Genomic DNA, 15350 nt, shown 5'->3' with positions numbered 1-15350 from the left:
CGTGAGCCACAGACTCGTCGGTAGAGCCTGAAATAAAAACCGCCGAAGGCATCTCTCTGTGACCGGGACGCGAGCGGTGGTCGGGTTGAAATGAGCGTAAAGAAGAAGCGGAGAAAATTGATACGCGATGAATAAAATCGTGCAGAAGAAGCGCGAGCAAAATGAGATACCGTTCATTTTTCCGTTCATGTTTCCGCGGATACGGGCGTTTTGCGGCCGTAGAGGAATACACATTCGCCTGTAACAATTGCCCGTAAACGCGGCCTCACCCGAGTTCGCACCGGAGAGTGATTGAAATACGAAAGAAGCATATTTCCCTCTCTAATCAACTCTCGTAGAAATACAATCTCCTCCCCTCTTTTACATCTCGATGAATTTCAGAACTCTTTGTCAATCTACTTTATCCAACTTCTTTACACTTTCTCGTATTAACAATCATATAATTTATCAGTTACCAAAAAATAAAAAATAGTTTATATGATAATATATAATATATTACATACACACAATTGTATTTATATATTACATGAGAGAGAGAGAGAGAGAGAGAAAAGATAATGGAATTTTTTGGTAAATCCTCTATATTTCACACATAACGGAATCCACCCTCTTGCGGTAACGTTTCATCGAAGATGGAGGGTTTGCGGCTACAATCGGGATGGTATCCCTTGGCTATGATAACTATAGAGAAGCGGGTTATGTGTGTTCCTAGGGAAGGATTTTTTTTCCATTAGGAAAGGCTGACGCGTACGCGTGTACGCACACTCTAAAAAGGCGACGGCCATCTGCGACAATTGTATTTATATATTACATGAGAGAGAGAGAGAGAGAGAGAAAAGATAATGGAATTTTTTGGTAAATCCTCTATATTTCACACATAACGGAATCCACCCTCTTGCGGTAACGTTTCATCGAAGATAGAGGGTTTGCGGCTACAATCGGGATGGTATCCCTTGGCTATGATAACTATAGAGAAGCGGGTTATGTGTGTTCCTAGGGAAGGATTTTTTTCCATTAGAGGAAAGGCTGACGCGTACGCGTGTACGCACACTCTAAAAAGGCGACGGCCATCTGCGCCCCTCGAAAGGTGTATCCGAGTGTATACAGCTTTTTTTTCGATGCGATTGCGTTTTGAAATCACGTGCACCAAAGTGCGGACGTCAATTTTCTCGCCAATTAAGACCGTTAAAACGAGAGAAGAGGAATAAGATATTTTACGGATTAAAAACTTCTAATGTCAAAATCGATGAAAGAGTAAATAAGTCGAACCGAGGATAAGAATTCCAAATTGTCTTTCTTCAATATCTTAATGCATGAAAAAATTCCCGATGTAATCGTTCGATTTTCCACATTCGAAACAAGAGAGATAGAAAAAAATTATAAAAGAGGGAAACAAGAACGAGAGACGACGAGAGGCGAACAGCACGAAGATAAAACGAAAAAGCGGAGAGCCGATATTCGTTCAAAAGAAGAGGGAGGAGGAGGACGAAAGGGAGGAAGAGAGGAAAAAGGATGAGAGAGACGTGGCGAGAGAGGAACGGACCGTGGAGGAGAGGAGGAGGAGGATGCCGACGAGAGCGACGGCGCTAACGATTCCTTAATGAAAGCTGAAGCGGCGCAGCAGAAGGCTAGCCTCGTGTTTCGGAGCGCTCGGGTTCTTTTACGCCACCGGTCCCACCCTTTGACCGTATATACGTGTATACAGGGTGTCTCTGATCAACCGTACTTTCCTCCAACGATAGACGCCGCATGATTTAACGGCGGCAGAAAACTACTATGGATTGTTAAGTGAAAAAGTATCGCGCGTAAACACCGTATCGAGATGAAATTTGAGAGCGATTAATCAAATTTAATGAGAAACCATTGTTCTGTGCAGATATTTTTAATTCCTTTAATTATAATATACGTCGGTATTAAGGTTTTAATTAAACTTTTATTTTAATAAAATTTATACTTCGAATTAATTGGTAAATAAAATAATACGAGAGATACAGTCGGTTTTGTTTTTAAATATTTTCTTAAATTTATGTTTTGATTTAATAGCATTACTTGTCTTATAAAATCATTATTATTTTCATTTATATTTCTAAGAAGATATTATTCTAAATGTTTCAATGTTATTATTAAAACATCACGTGCAACATACACGACCGACGGAGGCGTAGATACTTCAATACTCGTTTCAATTTAAAGTACCCGTTTTATTCATTTTTACATTAAATAAAATCAAATCTTAAATTATTTTTAAAAAAATACCATTATATTTCTCACATTCAATAAACTTGACTAAATACAAACATACAATCTATGTACATACGATATAATATCCGCGTCTGCCTAGCTGCTGTGAGCATATTGTACGTACAATAAGTTTCATGTTCATGGTACGCAGGAGTGAAACACGAATACTTCCGTAAACGGGATGTTTGGCCAAATGAATCTCAAGCTTATTCGCGCATGATTTTCGTCGAGGCATCATTCTAATTAATGTTACGTAGTTTGTGCAATAAGAGAGTGAATGAGAGAGAAAGAGAGAAGGAGAAAAAGAGTTTAATTCGCGAGAACATGTGCACGGAGAAATTATATAAGTCTAATATTAATCAAACTTTAACTGTGCTATTAAAATGGATACCTTATTCCTTAATAATATCTCGGAGAATATACGATAAAATCATCATTTTATAAAGAAAGTATAAATATAGTTTAGACATGGGTATTATGTGAATTAGTAATTTTCATAATGTGAACGCACTCCCCTTTTTTCATCAAGGTCGGCAGAGTGAAAAAAGAAATTGCTTTTTTTTCTCTTTCTTTCTCTTTCTCACGTACAATTTTTTTTCCCAAGTAGTTTAGTACTAGAAATAGAAACGCGTGTGGGTTCTGCCATCCCAATCTCGTTGAACACGACGCGTTTTTATAACTTCCGTAGGAGAAATATGGTATCCTGTGTCGTCAGAGAAGAAAAGGGTCTCGCGCTTAATATATATTCTACAAATTTTTATTTTCTATTTAAGGTTGCTCGAGTTAAAGCGAGATCCGTCTTTCGTTCGAGACTACTCAAAGTTATCAAAACGAACGTCACTCTAAAACAAAAATATGTCCGAGACAAAATGAGATATAGTCGAGTGCCAAAAATAATTGAATCATCACTGCGTTGAATAAAAAGTAAAGAATATATAAATTCCAGAAGAACGTTGCTCTTATAAACAATTCTCAATTCTAACGATAAAAGTTGTCGACGACGGAAGAAAACGATCGACGAGCAATTTGCATGGGGGGAACTTCCAAAAATCGCTTTCCCTAGGCGCTCGTTATCAGAATTAATTCTCTAGGTCGATTTGCGCTGGTTTCGTTATTTTTCCCATTGTACAGAGCACCGCATTGCGCTTCATTCCGTTTTTCTCCCGAATTTCTCTGCAATTTTCTACGGAGCGGACGACGTGCATTCGAGACAAAAGGACTTTTTCCAGTGCATCGAGTTACGCGATCTCGTCGACGTACAAACGAAACCAGACTATCCTGGTGACGAAAGAGTTATTAAAACAAAAGTACGGAAGTGAATTAACGATATTCCTTCTCGCGGCTTTCCTCCCCTTTCGTTACCTTAGCAACCTTAGCTTGTAAAAAGCAAAGGGTACAGCTTCTCATCTGATAATACACGAAATATGATTCATATTAATGATACGCGCGAGTACATCAAGAAAGCATTAAAGTTTAGGGGTCAAGAGTAAAATTGAATATACTTTTTTTATATACGCGTTTTAAAATAATCTTAGAGGAAAATTTCTGAAAACAAGATTTCATTCCGTCGCGATTATACGTAGCGATTGCGAATCTGCCACAATATTTCGACGATTTTCCGAATCCCTGAAAATTGAGTATCCCAAGGTGTTTTCCAATAAGACGACGTTCGCAGCTCGGCGAACAAGAGCCGGTAGAAAAAGACTTTTTAACAGGTCAAGTTTCAGAATCTCAGTGACGCACAAATGGAATTACTCGCCGAATACGAAAGAAAATATAGAGCTTCTCTTTCCTGCGCTCTCTATCCCCTTCCAATTTCCTCATCCCTGCCACATCCCTTTTCAATCCGCGGTACGCTCCTTCCTCACTGGCCATTCAAGATTCGCCCCCACCATCGAATGAAAGATGAGGAGTGAGAGAGAAATAAAGAGAGAGAGAGAAAGTGGAAAGGAGATGCTCCGATACACAGGGAGTCGATCGTATCGTTTATTTCTGTACCCCAAGCAGATTATCTTTTTCGTTTTCCAGCGGGCCGCGCGCTTGGAGAAGCCCTTATTGTGACAGCGTCATTGTCGTACGGTTCTGGAAAATTGCGCACTGTGAAAGCATCTTTAAGACAGGCAGCCTCACAAAATCTTCCCCCGTCGCTTCGTACGAATATCTGAGACACATTGCGTTCTTACGAAGCGCAGCAAGAACCGACCGGGATCGATCAGTGTTGATTTTTATTGCGACTTATATCACGCTCTCTCTTTCTCTCTCTTTCTATTTGGTTTATTTCTTTTTATATATAGTGTATTCCATCACCCACCTTTCATCAAGGGATTCTTGGATCAATTTGAAGTAGTTCTTCCTCAACAGAGATATTGAGTCATGAACTTGTGTATTAAAAAAATATTCGCGTAAATTTTAAAGGATGTTGATAAATATAAAATAAAAATTTATACAATTTTAAACAGATTCTCTCACCGATATTAATTATAAATCGCTTTTCGCACGTCTTTCTTTAGCAGTTTCAAATAATTTGCAAAATATATTATTTTTTATTGTTTTCTATAATGACGTGTTCAAATGATAAATCCAAATCTGAAGAAATTTTCAGGATATGCATTAAATACACGAATACATCTGTGTACGCTGCTTTATGTCCTAGCGCAACAAATCCTGAATCTCGCACGTCCACGAGAAAACTCGAAAGAAACTAACCCGGGATAGTATTGCACCGATTTACATTTATTCATGACTTCAGTGCGATAATCTGATCTCTCTCTCGGGTCCGCGAGATGCGAGACTCCTTCGTCCGGCCACGCGCACTTTAGTAGCAAGGATGTCTAATTCGATCATCCGTTCGATCCTTGGTTCTTTCACGCGAGGCGCGACGCGCGGGGTATCGTGAAATTTATCGAAGTAGTTAAGCGTGGAGTGGACTTTTTACTAGTCTCGAGGACTAAGCACGCAAATATCGCCCGCTTCAAGGCGACCACTTATCGTGACAATTTCTCTCTTTTTATTGAGCGTAAATATAATTGTTCGCGCACACGGTTACACAATGCGCGGTCAGGTCGAGCGAAACGCAATTCGACGAGGACGCGAAGGCTTCGGCGTCGCTTCGCTTCACCGACGAATGTTCACTTAGAATTTTTCCCGGAGAATTTTGTGAACAAGCTTCATAGCTCCACGATGATATCTGATTACCAAATAAAGCGTCTTGTGTAAAAATCGATGAAATATTTTCATTCGTTAAAAATTGACAGTTTAAAATGATTTCGACTTACAAAATCATGAATATTTATGCGAATTTAGTCAAGTTATGTACGATGACAATCTTAATCGATCACGTTGACAATTAACAAGATCTTCGTGTATTCAATCTATTGTAAGTATTCATATTGTACTCCTCTATTCATCTTTTCATCGTAATCTACGTAAATGCTACGGAAGGAGGAATTTATCAAAGTTCGTCGATTTAATTTTCATGAGTGTTCTCGAATTCTATTGTTTTTGGATGATATTCTACTTGAAAATCCTTGATTCATATAATAATCTCAAAAGATATTCATTAGATTCCCGTTTAATATTTCTACTATAATTTATTCTTTAGAAGAAAAATGAGAGAGAGATAATCGCGTTAAAAAAATTGAACTTTTTAAAATCAAATATTTGAATTGTGTGTGTGTGATTTTTTTTATGATGCCACTTTATCTACCATGATAGTACAATCAGAGAGAAGAAGCTATTAGTTTTGAAATCTGAGTATAATTATTTACATCATTTTGAATATCATTAACTCTTATTCGTTTTTATATATATATTGAACGGAAAATTAATAGATGCATTATATAATTAATGTCCTCTGCATTTTAACACAATTATTCGTCAATAAAATCAACGCAATGTAAAATTTTGTTGATTTTATTTAAAGTGTATTTTTGTATATAACACACGGGCGATTTCATCTAATTCACTCTCTCAATCAAACACATCGTTCTTTTTAGTTTGTGTAGTTGCTCGTCCTCGACCTCGCCGGGAGTATCACGGAGTCCGATAAAATTTCGTGAGTTTCCATACACGTGATCGAATAATGAACATCACGTTGAAAATTTGCGGTTGACGCTGATTTTATTGCCGTACGTTACGTGCCTGTTTTGTGTTTATTGTCGCGATGAATTGACTAACTGTCGTTTTATTTTTCATATAGTCATTAGAGCGTATAAATAAAAACAATTAACAAATAAATGAGATAAAACGAATAAATAGTTAACGAAAAAAACGATTAAAAAATGTCATCGCTTGTTATTCCTACATTTACATTCTTAATTTTGCACGTAACTTGGTAACTTTTACACCCTATATAATTTAATTCTTTCGACAAATTTGAATCGTTCCCTTCTCAAATTGCAACAACTTGTCGAAGTGTTTCTGAAAGTTGCGCGCCTTAGCATTCTTAGCAGTTTTAAATATTTTAATGTAAATTTATTATTAAAAGATCGAAAGTAATATAATACAAATTATATTATTTATAAAATTTCAAGGGATTAAAACGCCATAATTTTTATAATATTATTTTGTATTAGAAAGTGTTACGTAAATTATGAGTTTTTCGCCGAGATTTAGAGTCAATATATTAGTATTATTAATGTGTATACTTTATACAAGACTAAGATTATTTTGCGATATTTTAATGAGATTACAAGAATGATAATTAAATAAATAAAGTTAATAAAATAATGGCAAAAATAAAACTTAAAAATAAAAATGAAATTTTCATATTTTACGAGCCTACGAAACTTTTGTATCGTAATATTTATTTTGTTTAGGTTTTAATATCGCACTGTGCTGAGACGATAGCTACTTTCATACGCGATTTCCAATATAGCCTAATATATAACCAAGTAAAGAGAAAAACAGCCCGAATATGAATAAACAAATTTACTTATTTCCACCCCGATGATACTTCCTCTCGTTTTATCTTCGTTATTTCGGACAATTTTAATCATTAGCGAGTGCTCGTTAACAATAAAGTAACAACAATTGTATCATAACGACAGAAATTGATCGGTCATTTATCGCGCTCGCAAAGTTTCAGTTTTCAATGCTAAATAAAGGGACAAGTGGTGTAAACAAATTGAAGGCCTCGAAGGCAAACGACTTTTAAGGGAACGCGAGGGAATTTAGATCTTAATTGCATCAATCTTTCCGAGTTTAAAACTTCTTTCAAAGTTTAAAAAAAAAAAAAAAAAAAAAATTTGAGCGGCACCATTATATCTCATCGAGTCCTTCACGTTCTAGTCAAAGAAGAGAAAGATCACTCTTCCCGAACATGAGAGAACCTCTATCAAACTTATATCACTTGAGATGCTTTCAGCAATCTACTTGAGCAATCGCAAATTGAGTCGTAACATCGAGAGGAAGGGGAGGCAGAAGGGGGTGGTCTTATCGACGCTCGTAGATACGAAAATTGGCGAAATGGGGGGGGGGGGGGGGGGGATATATACCGGGTCCGATATACCCGCGCCCTTTACCTTCTCGTCCTCGTGCGGCGTAGGCGGCGTGGGCGGCGTGTACATTCGCGGCGCATAGTCGCCGAGCGAAGATGCGCCGCCGGTGGAGGAGCCCTGGCTCCTCGGCGGGCTGAGGTCCGGGATTGCGGCGTGATAGTCCTGGTGGAGTCCTGTTGGCATCACCCCCGCGGGCAACACGGGACGGTACTCCATCGCGCGCACCTCCATGCCGATCGCGCGGCACCACTATTACGGCTCTCCACTCCCGCGTCTTCGGCCTCTTCGTCGTGATCCTCCACCTCGACCACCTCCTCGTCGTCGTCGTCGTCGTCGTGATCGTCCGGCGGCGCAGGACACGCGCGGAGGAACGCGCGGGGCTGACCTTGACGTGTCCCGCACTTTGAAAGTCTCAGCTGCTGCGGCGACCTTGCACCAAGTCGCGCCACGGCGCGAGGATCGCGGCAGTCGCGCGGCTCATGATGCCGAAAAACTTTCGGAACGAGGCGCGCGATTATCGTGCCGCGATGATATTATTAAAGTTAGGGCCCCGGTGACAACCGCGGCCAACTCATCGGTTTCTTGTCCGTGCCGCGACGACGATGGTCCCGTCGTTCATCTCCGTCGTTGGCGCAACAACTGTGGCGAACGGTGAACGCGGCCCGTTGAGGTGGAAGGTGAGAAAACGAGGGAGAGAGGGTTGATGCGTAGAGTGACTCGGGGTGAAAGAAACGCACACTCGCGAACGATCTTCACTATACTTATATCTCGTATATTTACGCGATGTCTCGCGTCTTGCGACGGCGATTTCCTCGCACAAGAAACTGGCGAACGACAAGATATATATATGTTTGTTATCCTCCGGATAATTGCCGGATAAACGGGAGCGCCGACGGAGGCGATCCGCGACGTGCGGACGCGACGACGGCGGCTTTAACAGCTACGGCGATACTAGGGATTTCCTCTCTCGTTGGTCGCTGTGCGTACGCTCCCGTTGGCCTCACCTTCAGGGTGATGCTCACCCCTTGACTACTTTTTGCCGACTGAATGTTTTGCGCCGCCGTGGCGGCCCTCGGAACGGCGACCGGAGCGTGCACTACCCCCACCAGGGGCTCTTCTCTCTCACCAAGCCGCCAGCTAAGCCGAGCGCGCTACGACGGCGCGCCGTCTCGCTCGCTCCCTAGTCGAGCGTACGGCCGATCCCCCACCATCATCATTCGCCGTCGCTTCTCTCCCTACGACAACGACGACGACGACGAGGATGATGAGGATAGTGGAGCGACTGAGAGGTGAGCGTAAAAGCTAGGCGCATACATGAGAGAGGGATAATTAAGCGGGTACATCGCGTCCTCTGTACCACCGTCTCTGGTTCACGCTCTCTCTCTCTCTCTCTCTCTCTCTCTCTCTCTCTCTCTGTCTCTTTTCATCTCTCTATCTCCGTTGCTATCTTTCGGACTACGAGATCACTCCATCCTCGTTGTTCGCTCGGATCTCCTTCCTCTCTTTGCCCCCCTTAACCCCTTCTCATTTTTTCTCGCTAACTCTCACTCTTCGCGAGATCCGACGTTCCGCGTCTCTGGACCGAGAGTCTGTTTTACGGATGCAGGGTTGCTCTCCGTTACCACCCTGGATAGAGCCTTAGATAAAGATTGTCACGGTGTTGTTGTAATGTTTTTTTCCATCTCTTTTTTTTTTTTTTTTTTTTTTTTTCCCCTCGCGACTCGATCGAAAAAACGCGAGTCATCGCGCATCGGTAATATCTAGGTGTTAAACGTTTCTAGAACGTCTCTCGTCGGTTTGATCTGTCGGCTAATCGCTCGGACCGATCGAGATCGTGGAATGTCGGAGAACGCGCGTGTAATTATCGTGCAATCGGTAGCGAGTTTGCGAACCGTCCGCGAGTATCCATAAATCAGAATAATAGTACGTACGATCGTTCGATACTGCCGTCATTATCCGTTGTTTATCGGCGACGTTTAGGTATATTACTTCCTTTCCTCGATAAGAGAAAAACATGATCGTTTTCTTTTTAAGAAATTCGTCTAATATTAATACAACCATCATTTTTTATATTATATATATATATGTGTTTTTCTTTAAATCAATGTTTTTTAATTGATTTAAAGCACGAGGAAAAAAAAACAAACCAGTATGACTGGACCAGTATGACTGCACCTATACAAGAGTAAAAAATTGCAACACGCCGTCTAAATAATCGAGTAACAAAGAACAACACAAACAAGTAAGTTCAAAATTGCTGTGTTTTCCTTAAATCAGGATACATACTCCCTGATTAAGAATAACGATAATTAAGTAATAATATTTGCATCCCCCCACCTTATTTCACAAAACACCCTCCCCTGTTATCCTTTCCACCCTGCTTGATCCACGATATTCCCTCAAACGGACAATTCGTGCATTTCGATGAGGATTTCGACAAGACGTCGCCGTCAAAGACACAGATTCGATAAAGGCTTCACCGTCGCTCAAAACGCGACAAACGGACAATAATATAATCACTCGTTTTTGCGTTTGTGTTTGCAAGTAGCGGCGCATAAATTTCGCGAGGATGGAGAAAAAAGGATGGTCGTCGTGACGCGATCCGTCTGGAGAATAGAATTACACTTTTTTTTTTTTTTTTTTTTTTTTCCGTCGAGTTTCGGCCCCGAGCTAAACTTGAGGTGAAAACCTGTTCCCGTGATCGATCGCTTATGGAATGTGAACTTTAGCTCGTCTAGCCAAACTCCCGTGCACACACGCGCGCGTACACCTATATCCACATAATGGATGCGCGTCCGCGTTGACGTTGGCAATAATTATAGCGATAATTAATCGCGAGTCTACACACGTGCCGTTGTGCGTGCGCACGCGTGCGTCTAACACGATTTTATCTCACCTTTCCCATCCGTCCGTAAACTTCCCGCGATACTCTTTCTCTTTTTTCTTTTTTTTTTTCGGTCATCTCGGATTCACGTCAGAGAGTTATAACGTTATCTCCCTATTGTAAGTCAGATATATTTAATAATAATATTATTATGTTTAATTAACGATTGATATGGAGATTAATATTTTGCCTAATAATTCTCACCATCTCGATAAGGAGGATAAAATCTTTATAAAATTTTCGAAAACAGCTAGAAATTGATTTTCAAACTCTTTTCTATTCGATTCTTTTTCCAGTTTCTTGCTCATCACATATTCAAAAAACGGCGCGTCCTTGGATCGGCTTTCACCGGTGACTGCATCTTTCAGTGTGGCTGTCTGCAATCAGTCGAATTTTCTCACTCGATTTAAACAGTCGGTTCTCGTTCGCTCCCATCGGGAAAATTGTTCACGCCGAGGAAAACGCATCGTCATATGTGGTTGCCTTCTGTTGCTCCTCACCCTCGGCACGACGCCGAAAAAATCCGCCCGGGTGCAAGGTGACGCATCGTTTTCCTTACAGACTCCCGGCGTTTCCTCGACGCGCCGGATCCACGTTCGTTCTGTAAACTCGACGGGGATAATCTTTTCGCGTTGTAATGGAACACGTGGAACGCCTCTGTTCGCGCTAGTCGAGAGTCGAAATTTGTCAAACGTGCCGTATTACGTCTCCATAAACGCGGCTCAGATTTTCACCTTCCCTCTTTCACTCTATCTATCTCTCTCTCTCTCTCTCTCTCTCTCTCTCTTGACAACGAAGACATCATATTTCATATCGCGAATCGACCGACTTTAACCAGAAGTAGCAAAATACCGCCTCTACGCTTTTCACGAGGGGCGAATGGGATCGAATCAGATTAAAGTTGAAGATTTGCGGTTGCTTGCGAAATAATGGTGATTTGGCGTATTATAAGGCAAACTACTTTCCGATGAACAAGGGAGTATAACAGGAGAGAGCGAACAAGTTGAAATTAGCGCGAATGTGCCGGAGAACTTTTGAATTTAAAATCCGATTTACCCTCTCAGACTATTAATCCGTCCTTAGTACAAGTTCTCGACCTTGTGGCTATATTTTACAGGCTGTAAAGACTAAAAAAAGTCTCGTTTTTTAAGCGCCATTGAGAAAAAAAGAAGCGTGCCGCGATCGTTTTTGCTTTCTAAGGCATCGCAACGACTCAATTAGTTTTCCTCTTCATCCTAAATTCTCATTTTTTTTTTCACCGCCTCTTTTCCGCCACCCTTTGTCTATATTTATTGATGCCCCACCGATCTGTCTACGGTTGACCGAACTTTTTTGCGACACATTCTGGCCACCCGTTGTTGATGTCACCTGCTCTTTTTTTCGAAACCAAACTCTACTTCTCAAGCCTCTTTTTCCACCCTCTGTTGCGCTAACTTTTACTTTTTTTTTTTCCCGCGTGCCGACACTTATGAACAGTCGGATGTATTGACACGAATGGTTCCAAAAAAAGAACGACGAGAACAGCGACGGATTCTAATAAGGGGAGACGGAAATGGAAATACATATGTCGGAAGCGGAGGGCGCGGAAATGTATAAGCCACCTTGTTTGTCGATAGATATTTAGCATCAATCACAATTAATTTTTATTAATTTTTTTTTTAAATTTAAAAGGCTCCTTTTTTAACAACAAATTTTGTGTATTTTTCATAAGCATTTCTTTGTATTGCTCTTATCTCTCTTTTCAAGAAGTAATTTTCTTTTTAAAAATATGTATATAAACCAATTATTTTTCCTCCAAAAAAGCCCAATCTTTCCTATAAAGAAAAAACGCGTTTCTCTTTCGCGAGGTTGTTGCTATGCTAAATATAATCGCCACACGTTTCTCGATTGATAAATAATTACTTAAGAGACCATTATAAAAAGAGAAATATATTTCAGCACAAGAACTACGCAAACCGACGGATTTTCCCCAATCCATGATAATTATCTGGTTATTCACGCGAATGGGCGATGTATCACGAATCACATAGGAGGGACACCCCTAAAGAGCAGAGAGAGAGAGAGAGAGAAAAGGTAAAAAAAGGTAATTTTTCGGGAGCCGAGTCCCTCTGTGCGAGTCGAGCGGAAAGGAAGCCTCACGGCTGCCATATGTCCGCGTTTCTAAAACATTTTCGCGCTAGGACACCTTTCGCTCTTTCGAAGAAGGCCATGCGTCCTTCGTTCAGAAAGCGCGGCGTGCGAAAAGACTCATTATTCAGACTTATCGTCGCGTGATATCTTTGATTTTTCCGGTAGATACGTATGTATGTAAGCAAACATCAGGTTATTGTGTTTAGAGTCCATTTCCGCGCAAACGAATTTTCTACGTACAATTTCTGCTAAATCTGCAGCTCCTTTTATGTGACTCTTGACACACATCCATATATTTATATGATTTCCTTTGTAAAAAAATTATTCATTAGCTTATTAAATATCTCACATACTTTAAATCTCACTATCTCTGTTGAAGTAATTGGAGGAATTTGAATAATCAAAATATTGTAGGATATAAGTTAAACATTTGTCTCGAGATAATTTCTCACAAAATTGTTCTTAGAAAAAAAATATTACATAATCTTATAAAAGAGATTTTTAGATAAAGATTATTAGATAATCTCTTTATATTTTATTAAATATGAATGACAATATAATTTCATTAAATATGTATAATAATGTAATTTTTACCATAATTTTTATTATTTAATTGTCAATAATACCGAGATAGTTACAAAAAACTTTTCACCGTACGAAAAAAAAAAAATAAAAAAATACACTACATATATAGAAAAGCGAGCAGAAAGTATCTCGAGGTTGCGATAATCGATGATGGAAATAGAAGGCCATCATTTCTGACCATCGTTTCGTCACTTTGAGCGACTTAAACTTCCAAAATCACTTGTACCGAAGTATCACGGTGTGATATCTTGTCGCGGATGCACCGTACGGTGAGAAAGGCGCGAGCGGGACCCGAAAAAAAAAAAAGAAAGAAAAAAAAGAAAAGAGAGGGACAGGCGATGCCGACAGGCGAGCAGATAGAAATCGCTTTTAAGGTGTTCGCGTAAGTAGGCGCCTTGGCACGTTTCATTATGATTAGGAGCGACCAAGCGTGGCGCGAAACGGCGCGGCGCGACGGAGACCATTCCGTCGCCTAGACTCACTTCCAATATACGCCGAAAAGCAACGAAGCGTGGATCGCGGTCGTTTTGCGTCTTTCTCTCTCTCTTCGAGAGAACCGTAACCGATCGGATCTACGCGCGGATTGTCTCCGATTCCGCCGATTCCGAACGTGTCGCGGATCATGCAATCTCGTCACGAGTACCGCGCGATCGCCAATGGTAATAATAATAATAATAATAATAGTAATAATGAAGGAATAAACGAGAAGGAGAAGGAGAGAGAGAGAGAGAGAGATAGACATCGTCGAGGCGTCTAGCTCTGCGGTATTGTAGTTGTTTCTTTTTTTGTTCTACCGCTTATTTTTTTGCTTCTCCGTCAAGTGCAGCGCTCGTGCGTGAGAAATTGCCAATACGATCGGACGTGATGTATCGATGTAACGTTTAACGATAGAGAGAGATCGACGATTTCTTTCTCTCTCTCTCTCTCTCTCTCTCTCTCTCTCTCTTTCTTCCTTTCTCGTTACGACATATGCCGCGATGAAATCACCGTCCGCAGATCAATTCCTGGATACGCTCGAAATTGCGCGCCAAAAAGACCCGGGACGAAATAATAAACGAAATGTCGCAATATACCGCGGGATATCGATACGAGATTATACCGGGAGCCACCGCGGTCGATCAACCGACGACTTTAATGATAGCGATCGGTCATTGCGTCACCCCCTTATTAAGGGGGACAGTCAACGGCGCGGCGTGGCGCGAACCCCGCTTTTTTCCTTCTGTTTCGGACGCTCGTCGCATAGGGGTCGGTCAGCCGCGATCACGGTCCGGCAAAAAAACCGGTCGGAATGATTCCCGGGCGCACGTTACACGTCGCATCTGTGCTTCGGATCTGCATATGGTCCGGGGACTCTTACCGGCGCGACATTCATTCTTCCTCCCCGCGCGTGAACTGTTTTTTTTTCCCCTTCCTTTTTCTCTCGTATCGATGCCTCTCCGTCTTGTTTAAGTACGTGGACACACCGATGGCTGCGTGCCCGCTCGCCTCGTTCCGGGGGTTGCGAGAGGAAGGGTAGGGGGAGACCGAATTTCTCCCTCCGAATACGACGAACGAGGAGGGGGCCTCACCAAAGGCCGCCCTAATTTTAACCGTGCGTACGAATCGTTTGAATGACAATTGATCGCTGTAAACCTTCGCGTAGACTGCTTCAAGACGATTTTCCACTCCTCGCATCGTCTCTTTCATCCTTTCGCCGATTTTCAATCCCGTTCTATCTTCTAATAGCTCGTTCAAACCGGCCCGGCGTAACCCGATATGCAAATATTTTTCCCACTTAAACGCGGAGATTAATGATGGTCGCGGAAAATTGGTGGCTTCCTTATATCGGATTCATCGTCACACTGTATCCAGGGGACTTAATTTTCGATTTTTCTAACCGGATACCGCGGAGACGATTCCGTGGGATCCCGACGGCGTGTACGTTGAAGCGATTTTTCAGACGCGAGACATATGTCACGTAAAGTATTTCTATTTGTGTAAGTGTAAGCAAACTACAACAAATAATATATATA

At 41.3% G+C, this 15350-nt stretch overlaps 1 protein-coding gene and 1 long non-coding RNA gene across 3 annotated transcripts in view; one reads left to right on the top strand and one right to left on the bottom strand.

The window, feature by feature from the left end:
- LOC115238432 (zinc finger protein rotund-like) overlaps positions 1-15350 on the bottom strand; it is a 156024-nt gene that overhangs the window by 12386 nt on the left and 128288 nt on the right. The window lies entirely within an intron of this gene.
- Positions 9502-13423, top strand: LOC115238433. Its single transcript, XR_003884501.1, has 2 exons — positions 9502-9981; positions 10920-13423. It is a non-coding gene; the product is annotated as an uncharacterized LOC115238433 (long non-coding RNA).

Source organism: Formica exsecta, unplaced genomic scaffold (assembly GCF_003651465.1).
Source record: "Formica exsecta isolate Colony F162 unplaced genomic scaffold, ASM365146v1 scaffold337, whole genome shotgun sequence".
NCBI lineage: Eukaryota > Metazoa > Arthropoda > Insecta > Hymenoptera > Formicidae > Formica > Formica exsecta.
This window is presented reverse-complemented; position numbering and strand designations above follow the sequence as displayed.